This window comes from Leptodactylus fuscus, chromosome 8 (assembly GCF_031893055.1).
Source record: "Leptodactylus fuscus isolate aLepFus1 chromosome 8, aLepFus1.hap2, whole genome shotgun sequence".
NCBI classification, from domain to species: domain Eukaryota; kingdom Metazoa; phylum Chordata; class Amphibia; order Anura; family Leptodactylidae; genus Leptodactylus; species Leptodactylus fuscus.
The window spans coordinates 86,498,209-86,503,501 of NC_134272.1; positions in this window are offsets into that span (position 1 = coordinate 86,498,209).

The following is a 5,293-nucleotide window of genomic DNA, read 5'->3' on the forward strand; positions in this document are numbered from 1 at the left end:
ATGTGATGATGTAACATGTCAACAGGATCGGATCAGAAGATAAAAAAACAATAAAACCTCTTCTTGTGTTATGTGTGGATAATACTGCGATTATCAGACCTAAGCAGAGACATGGACATGCAAATAGTACAAAGAACAGTTCTGATATGTGTAATTTAGACAACTTTATGTATGCCTGCCCTCCGATCAATTAAAATAACTATCTACTACCACAAGGTGGTGCTGCAGCTCTCTGATCAATATAACGAACTATCTACTACCACAAGGTGGTGTTGCAGCTCTTTGATCAATAAAATTATCTACTACCACAAGGTGGTGCTGCAGCAATCTGATCATTAAAATTAACTATCTACTACCACAAGGTGATGCTGCAGATTCTAAATCAATTTAAAAAAAAATAAAAATAATAACTAACTGTCTTCTACCAAAAGGCGGGGATACAGATTTCTGACCATTTAGAAATAATAACCATATTGAGCCCCAAAGTGATGTGAGATCTCCAATCAATGAAATATTAAATCTCTTCCACCACAAGGAGACGCTGCAGATGTTGTTGAGTTCTCATTTCCCAACAGCAAGCAGAGAACTTGAAAATATTGAGAAACTAAAAATGCAAAGATTATTAGAAAGTTGCAGAACGTTGCAGCTAAACACAGATTATGCTTTATTAACCCTTTGTCGTGCTGCCATCGCTAGACCTGGACTAATCGTTTCACTTTTTGTGGCTCCTCTGCAGGTAGAAGAGACTCCTCCTCCTCCCATGTCGTCCTGGCATTTGCTCTCTTTGTCACCGCTGTAGTGGAGACCATCATTTGTCCACTCCCATGGACATTGGTTCAGACCTGGTCTAGTCGCCCCCACACTATCTCAGTTTCTCTATCTATCTATCTATCTATCTATCTATCTATCTATCTATCTATCTATAATCAGTCCTATGAAAAAGTTTGTGCCCCCCTATTAATCTTAATCTTTTTTAGTTGTAAATATTTTGGTGTTTGCCATTTCCGTTTGATCTATCTAATAACTGATGGACACAGTAATATTTCAGGATTGGAATGAGGTTTATTGTACTAACAGAAAATGTGCAATATGCATTAAACCAAAATTTGACCAGTGCAAAAGTCTGGGCACCTCAACAGAAAAGTGCCAGTAATATTTAGTAGCTCCTCCTTTTGCCTCTAGTCGCTTCCTGTAGCTGTTAATCAGTTCCTGGATCCTGGGTGAAGGGATTATGGACCGTTGCTCTTTACAAAACAATTCGCGTTCAGTTCAGTTTGATGGTGGCCGAGCATGGACAGCCCGCTACAAATCCTCCCACAGATGTTCAATGATATTCAGGTCTGGGGACTGGGATGGCCATTCCAGCACATTGTCATTGTTTCTTTGCATGAATGCCTGAGTCGATTTGGAGCGGTGTTTTGGATCATTGTCTTGCTGAAATATCCATCCCCGGCGTAACTTCAACTTCGTCCCTGATTCTTGAACATTATTCTCAAGAATCTGCTGATACTGAGTGGAATCCATGCGACCCTCAACTTTAACAAGATTCCCGATGCCGGCATTGGCCACACAGCTCCAAAGCATGATGGAACCTCCACCAAATCTTACAGTGGGTAGCATGTGTTTTTCTTGGAATGCTGCTTTTTTTGGACGCCATGCATAACGCCTTTTTGTATGACCAAATAACTCAATCTTTGTTTCATCAGTCCACAGGACCTTCTTCCAAAATGAAGCTGGCTTGTCCAAATGTGCTTTAGCATACCTCAGGTGACTCTGTTTGTGGCGTGCTTGCAGAAACGGCTTCTTTCTCATCACTCTCCCATACAGCTTCTCCTTGTGCAAAGTGCGCTGTATTGTTGACCGATGCACAGTGACACCATCTGCAGCAAGATGATGCTGCAGCTCTTTGGAGGTGGTCTGTGGATTGTCCTTGACTGTTCTCACCATTCTTCTTCTCTGCCTTTCTGATATTTTTCTTGGCCTGCCACTTCTGGGCTTAACAAGAACTGTCCCTGTGGTCTTCCATTTCCTTACTATGTTCCTCACAGTGGAAACTGACAGGTTAAATCTCTGAGACAACTTTTTGTCTCCTTCCCCTGAACAACTATGTTGGACAATCTTTGTTTTCAGATCATTTGAGAGTTGTTTTGAGTAGCCCATGATGCCACTCTTCAGAGGAGATTCAAATAGGAGAACAACTTGCAATTGGCCACCTTAAATACCTTTTCTCATGATTGGATACACCGGGCTACGAAGTTCAAAGCTTAGTGAGGTTACAAAACCAATTTTGTGCTTCAGTAAGTCAGTAAAAAGTAGTTAGGAGTATTCAAATCAATAAAATGATAAGGGGACCAAAATTTTTGCACCGGTCAAATTTTGGTTTAATGCATATTGCACGTTTTCTGTACAATAAACCTCATTCCTGAAATATTACTGTGTCCATCAGTTATTAGATAGATCAAACTGAAATGGCAAACAAACTGGAAATGCTGCAAACACCAAAATATTTAGAACTAAAAATAATTAAGATTAATAGGGGTGCACAAACTTTTTCATAGGACTGCAGATATCTAAATATATATATATATATATATATATATATATATATATATATATTTAGATATCTGTAGGTTGTGATACATTGGGCAGCTCGTACTCTACAGTCATGGCCAAAAGTTTTGAGAATGATACAAATAGTAATTTTTACAAAGTCTACTACTTCAGTTTTCCTAATGACAATTTGCATATACTCCAGAATGTTATAAAGAGTGATCAGCTTAACAGCAATTACTTGCAAAGTCAATATTTGCCTAGAAAATGAACTTTATCCCCAAAAACACATTTCAACATCATTGCAGCCCTGCCTTAAAAGGACCAGCTAACATCGTTTCAGTGATTGCTCCATTAACACAGGTGTGGGTGTTGATGAGGACAGGGCTGGAGATCAATCTGTCATGATTTAGTAAGAATGACACCACTGGACACTTTAAAAGGAGGCTGGTGCTTGGCATCATTGTTTCTCTTCTGTTAACCATGGTTATCTCTAAAGAAACGCGTGCAGTCATCATTGCACTGCACAAAAATGGCCTAACAGGGAAGAGTATCGCAGCTAGAAGATTGCACCTCAGTCAACAATCTATCGCATCATCAAGAACTTCAAGGAGAGAGGTTCCATTGTTGGCATAAAGGCTCCAGGGCACCCAAGAAAGACCAGCAAGCGCCAGGACCGTCTCTTAAAAGTGTTTCAGCTGCGGGATCGGGCTACCAGCAGTGCAGAGCTTGCTCAGGAATGGCAGCAGGCAGGTGTGAGTGTATCTGCACGCACTGTGAGGCGGAGACTCTTGGAGCAAGGCCTGGTCTCAAGGAGGGCAGCAAAGAAGCCACTTCTCTCCAGAAAAACCATCAGGGACAGACTGATATTCTGCAAAAGGTACAGGGAGTGGACTGCTGAGGACTGGGGTAAAGTCATTTTCTCTGATGAATCCCCTTTTCGATTGTTTGGGACATCTGGAAAACAGCTTATTCGGAGAAGACGAGGTGAGTGCTACCACCAGTCTTGTCTCATGCCCACTGTAAAGCATCCTGAAACCATTCATGTGTGGGGTGGCTTCTCAGCCAAGGGAATCGGCTCTCTCACAGTCTTGCCTAAAAACACAGCCATGAATAAAGAATGGGACCAGAATGTCCTCCAAGATCAACTTCTCCCAACTGTCCAAGAGCAGTTTGGCCATCAACAATGCCTTTTCCAGAATGAAGGAGCACCTTGCCATAAAGCAAAGGAGATAACTAAATGGCTCAAGGAACAAAACAGAGATTTTGGGTCCATGGCCTGGAAACTCCCCAGATCTTAATCCCATTGAGAACTTGTGGTCAATCATCAAGAGACGGGTGGACAAACAAAAACCTACAAATTCTGACAAAATGCAAGCATTGATTGTGCAAGAATGGACTGCTATCAGTCAGGATTTGGTCCAGAAGTTGATTGAGAGCATGCCAGGGAGAATTGCAGAGGTCCTGAAGAAGAAGGGTCAACACTGCAAATATTGCAACGCTGCATTAACTCATTCTAGCTGTCAGTATAAGCTTTTATTGCTCAGAATATGATTGCAATTCTATTTCTGTATGTGATAAAAACATCTGACAAACACACAGAAACCAGAGGGAGCAGATCATGTGACAATAGAAGATTTGTGTCATTCTCAAAACTTTTGGCCATGACTGTACAGCCACTGCTTCAGGTGTACACCGCACAGCACTCATGACACAATGCACACTTCAACTGGCCAAGATGAGCCCCTTCTATTCCTGGTCACGTAGGCCAAGTCCTGACATCACCTCTTCTTTCCACAATTTAGTGAATTAATTTTGTCACTATTAGGGTTGAGCCGATCTTGAGATTTCAGGATTGATTTTAAAATCCAATTTCCAATCATTTTCCAGCTGATCCCGAAATTTGCTCGATCACCGATCAGGATCCGATCTTTCACAATCCCTATCACTCAAACCTAATTGTATATTATATATACCGTAGGGTTGAGCCGATCTTGAGATTTCAAAATCCAATTTTCAATCATTTTCCAGCTGATCCCAAACGTGAAATGTGCTCAATCGCCGATCGGGATCCGATCTTTTCTGATCCCGATCGCTCAACGCTAATCACTATCCCAATTTACTTTTTACAGAGTCAGTTCCTGTGCAGCCAACCAGGGGAACCAGCCAGTGGGGCGGGGGACAAGCGATCCTGACATGGCATCACCATGCACAGCGTAGCGGGACAGCAATGCCGCACCCTACAGTCTCTCACTGAACTAGTCAATTACAGATCTACCGATTGCCAGAAAGTAATAAATACTAAATGTGGACTTTATCTGTATCTGGGACCAAAGAGCAGAACGATCCTGATAAGATACGTCGGCGATTTAAAAGCTTCATTCAATGGACTCCATTACTAAAACCCAATCTCTCGCTGGTTCTGATGTCTTATATGTGACTCTTGTCTGCCGCCTGGTACAATCTAAATGACAAGAGCTTGTCTGGTATGGTTGTCAGTACATGTAGCCATGCCAGACAACAGACTTTCACTTAGATATTTACTGAATATACACATACAAGGAATATTACGGTCCCTCTATTAGCACTGACAATGGCGCCCTCTGCTCCCAGTATCTCTTAGTAAATAGCTCTTCTGTAATGTCTTTATCAGCACTGAAGATAAGACCTGTAACAGCCATTTATGGCCTTTATCTGGGTATAAATGAACTTGACAGGTACATCTGGGGATATAGTGGACAGA